Consider the following 16,814-nt stretch of genomic DNA (forward strand, 5'->3'; position numbering starts at 1 on the left):
CAAACTATAATACAAGACTACAGTAACCAAAACAGCATGGTATTGGTACCAAAACAGGGATATAGACAATTGGAACAGAACAGAGCCTTCAGAAATAATACCACACATCTACAGCCATCTGATCTTTGACAAACCTGACAAAAACAAGAAATGGGGAAAGGATTCCCTATTTAATAAATAGTGCTGGGAAAATTGGCTAGCCATAAGTACAAAGCTGAAACTGGATCTTTTCCTTACTCCTTATATGAAAATTAATTCAAGATGGATTAGAGAGTTAAATATTAGGCCTAAAACCATAAAAACTCTAGAAGAAAACCTAGGTAATACCATTCAGGACATAGGCATGGGCAAGGACTTCACGTCTAAAACACCAAAAGCAATGGCAACAAAAGCTAAAATTGACAAATGGGATCTAATTAAACTAAAGAGCTTCTGCACAGCAAAAGAAACTACTATCAGAGTGAACAGGCAACCTTCAGAATAGGAGAAAATTTTTGCAATCTACTCATCTGACAAAGGACTAATATGCAGAACCTACAAAGAACTCAAACAAATTTACAAGAAAAAAAAAAAAAAACAACCCCATCAAAAAGTGGGCAAAGGATATGAACAGAGACTTCTCAAAAGAAGACATTTATACAGCCAACAGACACATGAAAAAATGCTCATCATCACTGGCCATCAGAGAAATGCAAATCAAAACCACAATGAGATACCATCTCACACCAGTTAGAATGGCGATCATTAAAAAGTCAGGAAACAACAGGTGCTGGAGAGGATGTGGAAAAATAGGAACACTTTTAGACTGTTGGTGGGACTGTAAACTAGTTCAACCATTGTGGAAAACAGTGTGGCGATCCCTCAAGGATCTAGAACTAGAAATACCATTTGACCCAGCCATCCCATTACTGGGTATATACCCAAAGGATTATAAATCATGCTGCTATAAAGACACATGCACATGTATGTTTACCGTGGCACTATTCACAATAGCAAAGACTTGGAATCAACCCAAATGTCCATCAGTGACAGACTGGATTAAGAAAATGTGGCACATATACACCATGGAATACTATGCAGTCATAAAAAAGGATGAGTTTGTGTCCTTTGTAGGGACATGGATGCAGCTGGAAACCATCATTCTCAGCAAACTATCACAAGAACAGAAAACCAAACACCGCATATTCTCACTCATAGGTGGGAATTGAACAATGAGATCACTTGGACACAGGAAGGGGAACATCACACACCGGGGCCTGTTGTGGGGAGGGGGAATGGAGGAGGGATAGCATTAGGAGATATACCTAATGTAAATGACGATTAATGGGTGCAGTACACCAACATGGCACATGTATACATATATAACAAACTTGCACGTGCACATGTACCCTAGAACTTAAAGTATAATTTTTAAAAAAAGAAAAGAGAAGCTTCTAATCCTTTAAGCTAAAAGGTGGCCCAAAGACTTGTCTTTTTAGAAAATGAGTAGTTTGTAAGGAAAATAAAAAGGACTATGACAAAAGACTAACAAAATTTATCTTAGAAACAAATGAAGGAAAGGAGAGGAGAGGAGATGACAGGAGGGGAGGGGAGGGGAGGGGAAGGACAGGGAGGGAGACAGGGTGGGAAGAAAGGAATGAAGTAAGCAAAGAAAGGGAAAAAAATGAGTAAACGATATAAAATACATTTTAGAAGGTATACCACCAGAAACAATAACTTTTTACAGAACAAATTCTTCAAACTTTTGACAAAATTAGAGAAGTATATTATATTAAGATGGCAGAATAAAATGAAAAGAGAATTTTTGATCTATAATAACACATTGGGACTTAATACAAATAACTAATGTATAAGTTGGAAAAAAACAACAGAATAGATACAACTGAATTCCAAATCAGTGCCATGAAAAATGCTCATTTAAAAATCCTAAAAAGTGCAAAGAAAAAAATAAAGAAATTAAATTTAAAAAGACCCATATTTCTAATTAGTGCCTCCCAATAGAAAAAAAAAATGCATAAGTCAGAAAAATAAAATAGAACAGTTTTCTTAAATGGCTAAAACAATTAAATATCAGATTGAAATGGAGCATTTCTTAGATATTCCTAGCAATATGTACGATGGAAGAAGCCACTCAGTAAAATAACTATGGTGAGAAATTTAATTATTAAAATTTACATGTAAGATTAAAATTGTGAGAGTTTAAATGCTACGTAAATTAAGTTCAAAATTATAGCCTAAGTATTTGCTAAGATCCCTCAAATCAAACAATAGGAAATAATATTGAAAAATATAAAAATAAATATATAACCATCTTGTATCTTGGGCTAGAAAATTAATGATGTCTCTACAGAAAACATTCAGAAAATCACCACATTGCATAGTCTGCCACCACACTACCATAGGGGCTATTGCTTAAATAACCAGGTTAAAGAATGATGTATGTCAGATGGGATAGTTCATACTTGTAATCCCAACACTTCGTAAGAAAGAGGCGGGAGGATTGCTTGAGCCTGGGAGTTTGAGTCCAGCCTGAGCAACATAGTGAGACTGTCTCCATAAGAAGGAAACAGGAGGACCTGGAGCAAGATGGCCGAATAGAAACAGCTCCAGTCTCTAGCTCCCAGTGCAAGCGACACAGAAGATGGGTGATTTCTACATTTTTAACTGAGGTACCGGGTTCATCTCACTGGGGAGTGGCAGACAATCAGTGCTGGTCAGCTGGTGCAGCCCAACCAGCGAGAGCTGAAGCAGGGTGAGGCACTGCCTCACCTGGGAAGCGCAAGTGGGAAGGGAATCCCTTTACCTAGCAAGGGGAACTGAGACACACAACACCTGGAAAATAGGGTAACTCCCACCCTAATACTGTGCTTTACCAAGGGTCTTAGCAAATGGCACACTGGGAGATTATATCCCACACCTGGAGGGGAGGGTCCCACACACATACACAGAGCCTCCCTCATTGCTAGCACAGCAGTCTGCGATCTAACTACAAGGCAGCAGCAAGGCTGGGGGAGGGGCGCCCGCCATTGCTGAGGCTTAAGTAGGTAAAGTCGCTGGGAAGCTCGAACTGCGTGGAGCCCACAGCAGCTCAAGGAGGCCTGCCTGTCTCTGTAGACTCCACCTCTGGGGATAGGGCATAGCTAAACAAAAAGCAGCAGAAACCTCTTCAGATGCAAATGACCCTGTCTGACAACTTTGAAGAGAGCAGTGGATCTCCCAACATGGAGGCTGGCATCTGAGAACAGACAGTCTGCCTGCTCAAGTGGGTCCCTGACCCCTGAGTAGCCTACCTGGGAGACATCCCCCACTAGGTGCAGACCGACATGCCACACCTCACACATCAGGGTACACCGCTTAGACGAAGCTTCCAGAGCAAGAATCAGACAAGAACACTCGCTGTTCAGCAATATTCTATCTTCTGCAGCCTCCGCTGCTGATACCCAGGCAAACAGGGTCTGGAGTGGACCTCAAGCAGTCTCCAACAGACCTATAGCTGAGGGTCCTGACTGTTAGAAGGAAAACTAACAAAGAGGAAGGACACCAACACCAAAACCCCATCAGTACATCACCATCATCAAAGACCAAAGAAAGACAAATAAAACCACAAAGATGGGGAAAAAGCAGGGCAGAAAAGCTGGAAATTCAAAAAATAAGAGCGCATCTTCCCCTAAAAAGGAATGCAGCTCATTGCCAGCAACGGATCAAAGTTGGACGGAGAATGACTTTGACGAGATGAGAGAAGAAGTCTTCAGTCCATCAAACTTCTCAGAGCTAAAGGAGAAATTATGTACCCAGTGCAAACAAACTAAAAATCTTGAAAAAAGAATGGAAGAATGGATAACTAGAATAATCAATGCAGAGAAGGACATAAATGAACTGACAGAGATAAAAACCATGACACGGGAAATATGTGACAAATGCACAAGCTTCAGTAACCGACTCGATCAACTGGAAGAAAGAGTGTCAGTGACTGAGGATCAAAGGGATGAAATGAAGTGAGAAGAGAGGTCTAAAGAGAAAAGAAAAAGAAATGAACAAAGCCTTTAAGAAGTATGGGATTATGTGAAAAGACCAAATCTACGTCTGATTGGGGTGCCTGAAAGTGAGGGGGAAAATGGAACCAAGTTGGAAAACACTCTTCAGGATATCATCCAGGAGAACTTCCCCGACCTAGTAAGGCAGGCCAACATTCAAATTCAGGAAATACAGAGAATGCCACAAAGATACTCCTCGAGAAGAGCAACTCCAAGACACATAATTGTCAGATTCACCAAAGTTGAAATGAAGGAAAAAATCTTAAGGGTGGCCAGAGAGAAAGGTCGGGTTACCCACAAAGGGAAGCCCATCAGACTAACAGCAGATCTCTCGGCAGAAACTCTACAAGGCAGAAGAGAGTGGGGGCCAATATTCAACATTCTTAAAGAAAAGAATTTTCAACCGAGAATTTCATATCCAGCCAAACTAAGTCTCATAAGTGAAGGAGAAATAAAATCCTTTACAGACAAGCAAATGCTTAGCGATTTTGTCACCACCAGGCCTGCCCTACAAGAGATCCTGAAGGAAGCACTAAACATGGAAAGGAACAACCGGTACCAGCCATTGCAAAAACATGCCACAATGTAAAGACCATCGAGGCTAGGAAGAAACTGCATCAACTAATGAGCAAAATAACCAGCTAATATCACGATGACAGGATCAAGTTCACACATAACAATCTTAACCTGAAATGAAAATGGACTAAATGCTCCAATTAAAACACACAGACTGGCAAACTGGATAAAGAGTCAAGACCCATCAGTTTGCTGTATTCAGGAGACCCATCTCACATGCAGAGACGCCTATGAGCACATAGGCTCAAAATAAAGGGATGGAGGAAGATCTACCAAGCAAATGGAGAACAAAAAAAAAAAAAAGCAGGGGTTGCAATCCTAGTCTCTGATAAAACAGACTTTAAACCATCAAAGATCAAAAGAGACAAGGCCATTACATAATGGTAAAGGGATCAATTCAACAGGAAGAGCTAACTATCCTAAATATATATGCACCCAATACAGGAGCACCCAGATTCATAAAGCAAGTCCTTAGACACTTACAAAGAGACTTAGACTCCCATACAATAATAATGGAAGACTTCAACACTCCACTGTCAACATTAGACAGATCAACGAGACAGAAAGTTAACAAGGATATCCAGGAATTGAACTCAACTCTCCACCAAGCAGACCTAATAGACATCTACAGAACTCTCCACCCCAATTCAACAGAATATACCTTCTTCTCAGCACCACATTGCACTCATTCCAAAATTGATCACATAATTGGAAGTGAAGCACTCCTCAGCAAATGTACAAGAACAGAAATTATAACAAACTGTCTCTCAGACCACAGTGCAATCAAACTAGAACTCAGGACTAACAAACTCAATCAAAACCGCTCAACTACATGGAAACTGAACAACCGGCTCCCGAATGACTACTGGGTACATAATGAAATGAAGGCAGAAAGAAATAAAGATGTTCTTTGAAACCAATGAGAACAAAGATACAACATACCAGAATCTCTGGGACACATTTAAAGCAGTGTGTAGAGGGAAATTTATAGCACTAAATGCCCACAAGAGAAAGCTGGAAAGATAAAAAATTGACACTCTAACATCACAATTAAAAGAACTAGAGAAGCAAGAGCAAACACATTCAAAAGCTAGCAGAAGGCAAGAAATAACTAAGATCAGAACAGAACTGAAGGAGATAGAGACACAAAAAACCCTCCAAAAAATCAATGAATCCAGGAGTTGGTTTTTTGAAAAGATCAACAAAATTGATAGACTGCTAGCAAGACTAATAAAGAAGAAAAGAGAGAAGAATCAAATAGATGCAATAAAAAATGATAAAGGGGATTCACCACTGACCCCACAGAAATACAAACTACCATCAGAGAATAAACACCTCTGTGCAAATAAACTAGAAAATCTAGAAGAAATGGATAAATTCCTGGACACTTACACTCTTCCAAGATTAAACCAGGAAGAAGTTGAATCCCTGAATAGACCAATAACAGGTTCTGAAACTGAGGCAATAATTAATAGCCTACCAACCAAAAAAAGTCCAGGACCAGATGGATTCACAGCTGAATTTCTACCAGAGGTACAAGGAGGAGCTGGTACCATTCCTTCTGAAACTATTTCAATCAATAGAAAAAGAGGGAATCCTCCCTAACTCATTTTATGAGGCCAACATCATCCTGATACTAAAGCCTGGCAGAAACACAACAAAAAGAATTTTAGACCAATATCCCTGATGAACATGGATGCAGCTGGAAACCATCATTCTCAGCAAACTATCGCAAGAGCAGAAAACCAAACACCGCATGTTCTCACTCATAGGTGGGAATTGAACAATGAGATCACTTGGACTCGGGAAGGGGAATATCACACACCGGGGCCTATTATGGGGAGGGGGTATGGGGAAGGGATTGCATTGGGAGTTATACCTGATGTAAATGACGAGTTGATGGGTGCAGCACACCAACATGGCACAAGTATACATATGTAACAAACCTGCACGTTGTGCACATGTACCCTAGAACTTAAAGTATAATAATAATAAAAACAAAAGGAAACAAAAAGAATGGTGTATTATCACTGGCAATTATGGCCAGTGAGACATAATTGGAAGTCCTCTGGATGGAATTACTAGAAAAGCTACTGTTTCCCTGATTAAGGAGAATGACAAATGCTGGGGATGCATGTGTTTTGTCCCTTGTCCTTCTCTAATTTCTTCTGAAATATGATTCTAGCCTGAACTTGGATTGCCCTCTTGACACCAAGACAGTCTACTAATCATTTAATTAGTAGAGTGGAACCAAAAGCTAGGAGTCTGAGTTCTAGTTGATTACACAAAAAGCTATGCCATTCAATAAATAAAACTCTTTATTTATATTGATGTTAACTTTGGACTCAGTTACATGAAGATAAATGTAATTCCTAGAAATTAAATTTCTCAAGCAAATATAAGGGTAAGAAAGCCTGTCAAAAATATAAAGTCAAATTCTAGAATAAGAACAACAATAAAAATAAATATAAATTGGTTAATCACACTTTTTAAGTTTCTAAAAATGAATACTTTTTAATCCATCTATAGTCTGTTTGAAGCAACACAACCCAAATGAAAAATGTTTAAAAATAGAAAATAAAAAATGCAAATTCAAACAGATGAAATCCATGTTAGCAATATTAATATTAGAAAAACAGAATTTAAGACAAAAGCAACTGAAAAGGACAATGTAGGGTACTGCATGAAAATAAACTAAATTAGAAAAAGAGAGTGAACTGCTACGCACCACACAACCCAACTTTAAAAATGTATTAACCAAAAGTTGATAAAAGAAAGAATACTGAGATATCAAAAATAAGTTGCAATTTTTACACATATCTCTCAAAAACCAGAAGAACCATAGAGGAAAAAGTGAGAATCCACAATTGGTATCAATAACACAGAGAAGTTTAATCTAGTAATGTGTTTAATTCTGTTCCCCAAAATAAGATATGCATTTTTTCAAATATACATGGAATATTTAAAATGTTTTAATGCACAGTCAATAAAGAAATATGAAAAAAGTCCTCTAAATACTCAAAATCAGGCATAACATATTTATAGGTTATAATGCAATAAGGAAACTATCAAAAAACAAATATATATAGAAATTAAAAGTGAAATTCTAAATGATTTATAAGCTAAATAGGAAATCAAATTGCAAGCATTTTGTTCAGAAACAAGTGTCAACTAAAGCCTAACAAAATTAAACTTATGGAATATGCCCAATGAAATACTCTAAAAATTTTTAATGTAATATTTACCAATTATTTTTAAAATTGCAAATAAGCTAATTATGCTTTCAGATGAAAAGAACATAAACTCTCCAAATAAGTTTTCTTTTAGAAAAGAACTTTAAAGAGCAGAAATTAAATATAACAAAGTATCAACAAAGTTGATATACATATCAGCATAACAAAATACATACATTCTAGAGGCTAAATAAAATAGATGAACACTTGGTAAGTATAGTCAAATAAAAGAAGAAAAATTTCACAGTAAATGAAAAACTCAATATAAAGTGGACCTAATTGTAAACATATCGAGATTCTAAAATTCTAAGAAAATAGCAGTGCCCTGAAACACTGTTGACCCCGTACAAGAAATCAAATGAGTGGGTCAGTCTAACATATATATGCATTTTAAAATTTAACTAAAAAGTTAATTGACTAAATCATATAATAATTGCTATCTTAAAAGTAATATCTCATGATCAAGAATGAACTCGCCAAAAATATAAACATGAGCTCAGAGAAAACTGACCTATGTAATACACTTTATTAACAATCATCTTTATTAATCCAAATCATAATAAAATGTTTTTAAATAAAATTCTGGACTTTTCATGAGTCACATAAAATTGTATCAAATGAGGAACAGTTTACATTCCAGAAAATGGGAAAAGTATAAGAATAGGAACCTTACCGAATAAAGAAAGCAGATTGAAAATCCACTCATTAAAATATATTTTATGTACCTAGGAATTGGAAAAATGCCCAATGAAAACACAGATATATTACATTATTTTCACCCATAAAATTGGTACACTTTCTTAATGCTTGAAAGTCAATTTTTGGTGAAGTTAGATAACTTCGTAGTTGTTGGTGAGATGTAAACTGACAGATATTTTGGACAGTATTTTGGAAGTGTGAAATTTTAAGAGAAGACACAACATAGATATTAATACAGGAACCAAATTAAATAAACTAGAAAAAGTCCATTAATAGAAAAAACTAAATGAAATGTAACCTCTTCATCATTGACTATAATGTAGCAGTTTAAAGGATTATACTACATCCAAATATAGTATATCAATTCAAACAACATATTACATAATAATTTTTAAATAGTTTTATAACCTTATAAAAGATACACACACATAATATAGGTTTTTAAAACTTGCTAAATACTATATATTTTATAATAATGTTACCCTTGAGGATTTGCCTTATAGGTAACATTTTGAAATTTTTTTAATTATACATTTATAAAAACACAAAATGTAAATATTTTGAATATGGAATTAAAAGTTATGCTGTGAAAAATATATATGCAGCTATCTTGGAACAGGCCAATAAAAATGGGAATTGGCAGGAAAAGTTGGAGTAAATAAGTGTAAAATGTGTAGCAGTTCCTCTTGCAAATCATGCTCTGAAAATAAAACATTAAAAAATTTGGTGTTCAGAAATGAAGATTCAAAAAACCTATTTAAAATTGTCACAGTAAACCTATTTAAAGCCATAACTAACAAAATTAAAAATTAAAAATAAGAATGTAGACTGATGAGATTCCTAGGAGAAATTCCTAGAATAAGAAAAAAAAAAGGAAACACAAGACTGCTCAATCACAAAACTTTAATTAATTAATTAGAATTTAAAAAAATGGGTTTTATCAACAAACACAGATGCTCCACTAGTAAGTAAGCAGGGCTTACAATTTAAAATAAATTAGAGTAAACGGATAAAACATTAAGAATAACTCATATATACAAAAATACTTTTGTTGTTGTTGTTTTGAGATGGAGCCTTCTTGTGTTGCCAAGGTTGGAGTGTAGTGGTGCAAACTCAGCTCACTGCAACCTCCACCTCCTAGGTTCAAGTGATTCTCCTGCCTCAGCCTCCTGAGTAGCTAGGATGACAGGCTCATGTCACCATGCCTGGCTAATTTTTGTATTTTAGTAGAGACGGGGTTTTGCCATGTTGGCCAGGCTGGTCTTCAACTTCTGACCTCAAGTGATCTGCCCACCTTGGCTTCCCAAAGTGCTTGGATTACAGGCATGAGCCACCACGCCCAACCAACAAAAAAGTAATTTAATAAAATCAAATTTATTCCTGAGTTTTAAAATTCTTAGTAAAATAAAAATATAGAGATTTTAAATATGGTAGAAACTTTTTATACCTATATTATACCTGTACTTTCACGTATTCTCACATGGGCACCTTATCAATTTAAAATAAAGGTTAAAATAGAGATAAGACTAACAGAACAGAGTCTTTGTAGCAATAAAATACCACATTATGAAAAGGACCTATGGCCTTGCCAGGCAAGGGTTAAGTCATGCATTCTACACTTAAAGAATAAACTACGTTATAACTCCCACAAGGGTTTTTTTTGTTTTGTTTTTCTGTAGCTCCTAAACATGCATTGCCCTTGATATAAACAATATTAAAGTAATTTTCAGCTCCACCAGATGCAGACTAACTGAACCCCTGTTTCACCAGCCATAATTACACCTTTCACTGGACAAGAGACTAATTTCAGTAACTTTCCCCGGATAAGAAGACCACAGACCATGGACTGTTTCTGGCCAGTTCAGAGATTGTGTATTTCTGTGCCTTCATGTCCTGAGAAGACCTTTTAACATAGAAGCCCCAATTATAATACGTTTAAATGTTAAGTCTCCAACCCAAAGTGAACATGGGTCATACGTTTTGTGCATTTTTGTTCAGTCTGCATGTGTCAGGACTACCTCCATGAATATTCATAGCTCCTCCTGTAACCTGTTGAATATATGTGTTTAGCCAACCTGTTCTGCATAAAGCAAGCTTTTACCCCAATCCCTCCTCCTTAGAAGTGCCTGTTTCTGGTCTTGGCCTGAGGCATGCTCCCAGGCCTGCGGATGGCCACGTTGCAGGTCATAACCCTTTATAGGAAATAAAATCTCCTCTCCTTTTCTAAACTTACACATCTTGATTTTTTTAAGTTAACAACCTCTATCTTACCTACTTCTATTATTTCATCACTACAGTCTACTCCCTGTATGGCAGCTGAAGGATCTTTCTAAAACTTATATTAGATTATTTAATGTGCTGATGATGTATTCATAATAACATTTTATCTCATTACTACAGTCAGTAAGGCCCCCATGTGATACATCCCTTGCCAAATTTCTCTGACCCCATCTCCTATCAGTCTCTCATAATTCATCATACTTGAATCACACTGAAAATAGTTCATTTTTTTCCCCACAGGCTAAAACATCTTCAGCTTTTACTTCAAATGCACATTTACAAAGCTCCTGTTTCCATATAGTTGACTGTTTCCCTTAGACTGGCAAAGATTGAAAAGTTTGGCAATAGCAAAAAACTTGCAAATGCTTGGAAAATAGGTATTTCTATTCACTGCTGATGAACTTAAAAGTGGTGTAAGTCTTTGAAGGAAATTTAATGATAATTATTGACATCTTAAAATCATATACCCCTTGTCTTAGAAATTTTATTCCTGGGAAGGCACTGAAAGTTTCTACCTATAAAGCTCCCCATGATCCATACATAGAGATATTTATTGCAGTATGTTTATTGCAGAAAGCTGTAATGACCTAAATGCCCATCAATAGTGAATTGGTTGCATAAATTATGGTATTTTCATATGCAGGAAACCATGAAAATATTTCTAAAGAATAAATTAGATAAATGTCTTAATTTAATAGTATATGTAGAATGATCATGTTTATATTTAAAGGTTTGTATATATGTGTGTGTGCACTGATGATAACTCAAGAAAATATAAATAGTGGTTATCTCAGGGTTTTACAACAGGGAGACATCAGGTAAATGGAATGGAATTTTATTATCTCTGAATGCTTCACTACTGTTTGTATTTTTTTTCACCTTTAATATCTATTCTTAATGAACAAGTTTATCTATTAAACCCTATACACATGGTGTATTATAAATAACAGTAGTAAAATTGCTGAATACAAAGGTATTAAGTCATTTTGGTTTTTGATATATATTGACAAATTGCTACTTATAAAGTTTGTGCCAAATTATACTCCAAACAAGTATAAAATGTTTTCACTTTCCCAACATCCTTAGCAGTTATCAATTATGGATGTTATCAGTTAACTATATACATACACATCACAAATATATATATATATATACACACACATATGTAATATCTATATATAGTCAACCTGAAATAATATTTTAACTTTGTATGCTTATTGGGCTTTGAAAAATCACAAAAGCATTGGACATTTGCTTTTAAGACATTCAGTTTATAACTAATTCACAGCTTAGCATTATCCTTAGGTTGAAATAAATGGACTATTAAATATATTGCCTTTAATAACTGGAAGGTGAATATCTATTGGATTCTTTTACTCCTTCAAATTATATTTCTGTATAATGCATACCATTCTCATTATATACATATGAATTCATTTTCCACAAATCTATGAATTACCTCTCCAAATTTACAGTCATCCCTCTGAGAAATAATAAAATATATAGTTTATTAGAAGTTAGTAAACTGGTGGTTAGCTATAAACAAAGTAGTAAAACTATAAATGTAGTGTACAAATATAAGCATCTTTTCAAATAGCTTCAGGATTACATTATTATTTTTAGTTTATAAAGAAAGGTATTAAATATCCAAGAAATAATTTATTCCAAAAATGTATTATTATTGGAATTGCAGGGTTTTTGTGATATATTTTTTGAAATTCTGTCCTTGTATAATATTAAATAATTATTTACAGTCACTTCAATATTTTTAATTTTCTTTTTAATTTTTAATTTAATTTTTAATTTTCTCACAGATTTTAACATTAATGACAATAACCATAAAAATTTTGACATCCATGAAATAAGTCCCCAGAGCCAAAGGAGCCATAATTTTCATGCCTTAGAATGTGGGAGCAACCTGAAATGTTGTATTTTGAATCAATCTTTAAAGGTCAAATAATAAATGACAGGGAAAGGGATCACAGCATATGTACTCTCCATGGAAACTCTCTGCTCTTGATTTCATGAAGTTCCAAACAGGGGTAAACTGGCTATAAGGAAGGATGGCAGAGACAAGTACAGCAGTAATGACAGAAAATATTAACAAGCATTCTGACCTCAGGGAAAGCAGCTACCCCAGAGGGAAGCATAATTCTGGAAGAAATTAGGTTTAGAAATTGTACCTGCATGGCATTCAGCTGAGGATGCCAGTTCCTCCTGTGTTCCTAAATATTTAGCCAGTAAAAACTGAAGACTGTATTCACTTTGCAATTAGTATGCTTTCTTGCTTGAAAATCATGGTAGCAGTGACACGAACAGGAGACAGGGAAATATTGGGTAGAAGAGGGTGGTTTCCCGATAAAGGCCCAACCGTCAAGACTGAAGACCCACAGGCCCTAAGTGAGGACAGGCATTTCTGTTTTCATGCCCAAAAAGTTGCCTTTTGGTCTTCTGCACACCCTATCCTGCCCCCATATAAACTGGAGACCTTAGCAGGCACACACCAGCAGCTGGACATTGGAATCAGTAGCCCAGAGACAACAGAACAAAACAGAAGACAAAGAGAGAAGAGGAAGGATGTCTGGACACCAGGGGGATTTCAGGCAGTGGTGGTTGGAGAAGAGTCTGGCCACTGGGCAGCCCAACTCCAGGGAAGGACCATCTTCCCACTCCATCTCCTCACTTCCGGCTCCCCATCCATCTCACTGAGAACCACCTCCACTACTCAATAAAACCTTGCACTCATCCTTCCAGCCTACGTTTGATCTGATTCTTCCAGTACACTGGGCAAGAACTCAGGATACGGAAGGTTGTCACACTGTCCCCGTGCCATTGCAATAAGACAGAGAGAATACTGAGCTGATTAACACAAACGGTTTGCAGATGGCAAAGCTGAAAAAGCACACTGTAACACTCGTTCATTTGAGCTTTGGGAGTCAGAGACCTCCACCTCTAGCTGCTATGGGGCCAGAAACTGTTTTATTTGTCTTGCTTGTTGGATATCAGCTCAGCCACAGAATACAGTCCTAATTAAAGTCATGAGGTCCCCATTTTGGCCATAGTCCCTGGATGACATTTCTAGGCACACACTTGGCCAGAATGAAGCCCACTACTTTAAAGGAAAGGACTCATAACCTGCTGACAGCCCTTGGGCCCAGAATAAGCAGTAATACCCAGGTATTGCATTGTGGACCTTGGCTCCAGGTGAGACCTGGCACATTCTGAGATGTTCTGGCTCTGGGTGAGACCTGGCACATCCCCAGCTATGATGGCTATAATGACAGACTCCTGTTTGAGAAAAGTAGTTGGGAAGTAAGAAAGACTTTGTCTTGCACCTTAGGTATGAGATCAGCCACAGGAAGTTAGAGGATGAAGTGGGCTATTGGGGTCTCAGCTTCTAGGTCTTGCCTCTTTCATGGCATTACTGAACCCTCCCTGGGCCAGAAGGGAGCCCACTACCCTCAAAGATGAATGCCAGGCCTGGCAGCATTTACCAAAAACACACTGAAGAGCCCTTGGGCTTGAAGTGAATATCAGTGGTAACCTGCAGTGCACCTCATGGGTCTGTGATGGTAGTGGCCACATGGTGAAGCTCCTTTGCCTGTAGAAAGAGGAAGGAGGAGTTGGAAGGGCTGTATGCAATGGTTTACGTGCCAGTTCAGCCACAGTACAATAGAACACAGGTAGATTTCTAAAGTTTTTTACTCCAGACTGGGGCTCTTGGACAGCATTTCTAAACCCATATGAGGTGTAGGGGACCTTGACACCCTGAAAGTAAGAAAACAAGCATGGCTGGCTTCCCCGCCTGCTGGTCGCTGAGCCTGGGGGACTTCAGTAAACACAGGCAGTGGCCAGGTAGCGGATACTGCAGCCCTTAGCCAAAACCCAGTTCTGTGCTGGCTTCAGGTCTGACAGAACACATGTTTCACTTATTTGTGAGATCTAAAAATCAAGTTGTGAGTACTTATGTCACCCCACCCACAGCTCCAGGTAGCTCAAAACAGAGAGAGAGACTCCTTTGTTTTGGGAGAAAATAAGAGAACAAGAGTCTCTACCTGGTTAATAATCCAGAGAATTCTTCTGGAGCTAATCCAAGATCAGCAAAGTACACCTCAAAGAGTCTAGAAGAATCACAGCATTGCCCTTGGGGTGCCCTCTAAAGTAGATACAGCTTAGATCACAACAGCCAATTCCTTTTGAATGCCTGAAAAGGCCTCCCCAAAAGGACTGGTAGAAACAAGCCCAGACTGCAAAGACGGCCACAGATACCTAACTTTTCAATGATCAAACACAGAAGCATAAAACCATCTAGGAAAGCATGACCTCATCAAATGAACTAAATAAAGCACCAGGGATCAATCCTGGAGAAATTGAAATATGCGATCTTTCACACAGAGAATTCAAAATAGTTCTTTCAAGGAAACTCAAGGGAATTCAATGTAACACAAAGAAGGAACCCAGAATTCTAGCATATAAAATTAACAAAGACATTGAAGTAATTAAAAAGAATCAAGCAGAAATTGTGAAGGTGAAAAATGCAACTGATATACTGAAGAATCCATCAGAATCTTTTAATAGAATTAATCAAACAGAAAGAAAGAATTAGGAGGAGATAAAGTAAAAAACCGAATAATACACAATGAAGCACACCTAAAATACCTAGAAAATAGTCTCAAAAGGGCAAATCTAAGAGTTGCCATAAAGAGAAGTTAGAGAGAGAGAGATGGGGTAGAGAGTTTATTCAAAGGGATAATAACTGAGAACTTCCCAAACTAAGATAAATATAGCAATATTCAAGTAAAAAAGGTTATAGAGCACCTAGCAAATTTAATCCAAATCAGACTAGCTCAAGGTATTTAATAATCTTAAGAATCAAGTATAAATAAAGGCTCCTAAAAGCAGTAAGAGGAAAGAAACAAATAACATACCATGGAGCTCCCATATATCTGACAGCAGACTTTTAAGTGGAAACCCCAGGAGAGAGTGGCATAATATAAAGTGCTGAAGGCAAACATTTTTTGCTAGAACAGTATATCCAGTGAAAATGCCCTTCAAACATGAATGAGAAATAAAGACTTTCTCAGACAACCAAAAGCTGAGGGGTTTCAAAAATACTAGACCTGTGCTATCAGAAAAGTCAAAGGAAGTAATTCAATCAGAATGCAAATGACATTAATGAGCAATAAGAAATCATCTCAGGTACAATGTTCACTGGTAATAGTAAGTATGCAGAAAAACACAGAATATTACAATACTATAACTGTGGTGTGTAAACTACACCTATTCTAAGTAGAAAGACTAAAAGATAAACCAATCTAAAATAATAATGACAACAACTTTTCAAGACATAGATAATAAAATGAGGTATAAATAGAAACAAAAAAATTAAAAAGTGAGGGAATGAAGTTAATGTGTGGAGTTTTTACATTTTGCTTGTTGGCTTATGCAAAGAGTGTCATAATAAGCTGGAAACAATGGGTTATAATATAGTATTTTCAAGCCTCCTGGTAATCGCAAATCAAAAAACATACAACAGATATACAAAAAAATAAAAAGCAAGAAATTAAATCACACTACCTGAGAAAATCACTTTCACTAAAACGAAAACTGGAAGGAAGGAAAGAAGGATGAGGAGACCACAAAACAGAAAACAAATAACAAAATAGCAAGAGTAAATAATCATTTATTAATAACATTGAATGTAAATGAAATAAATTCTCTAATCAAAAGGCATGGAGTAGCTCAATGGATAAAACAATATGTCCCAATGATTTGTTGCCTACAAGAACACACTTCACCTAGAAAGACACATAGACTGAAAATAAAGGGATGGAAAAAAAAAATTTCATGCCAATGGAAATCCAAACAGAGCAAGAAAAGTTAAACTGATACCAGATAAAATATATTTCAAGACAAAAAAAGAGGATACAATAATGATAAAGTGTCAGTCCAACAACAGGATATAATTATTGTAAATATATATGCACCCAAT

The 16,814-nt window shown here is 36.5% G+C and overlaps 1 long non-coding RNA gene across 7 annotated transcripts in view; it reads left to right on the forward strand.

The window, feature by feature from the left end:
* LOC105465074 (uncharacterized) overlaps nucleotides 1-16,814 on the forward strand; it is a 234,945-nt gene that overhangs the window by 204,744 nt on the left and 13,387 nt on the right. For 4 of the 7 annotated variants that reach the window (XR_011611745.1, XR_011611740.1, XR_011611742.1 and 1 more), the window contains one exon: nucleotides 11,063-11,235. The exons of 2 other annotated variants lie outside the window; for them this stretch is intronic. This is a non-coding gene — a long non-coding RNA (uncharacterized lncRNA). The remainder of the gene's footprint in view (nucleotides 1-11,062; nucleotides 11,236-16,814) is intronic. One more of the 7 variants, XR_011611741.1, reaches the window with a different exon arrangement.

The sequence above is a fragment of the Macaca nemestrina genome, chromosome 13 (assembly GCF_043159975.1).
Source record: "Macaca nemestrina isolate mMacNem1 chromosome 13, mMacNem.hap1, whole genome shotgun sequence".
Lineage (NCBI taxonomy): Eukaryota > Metazoa > Chordata > Mammalia > Primates > Cercopithecidae > Macaca > Macaca nemestrina.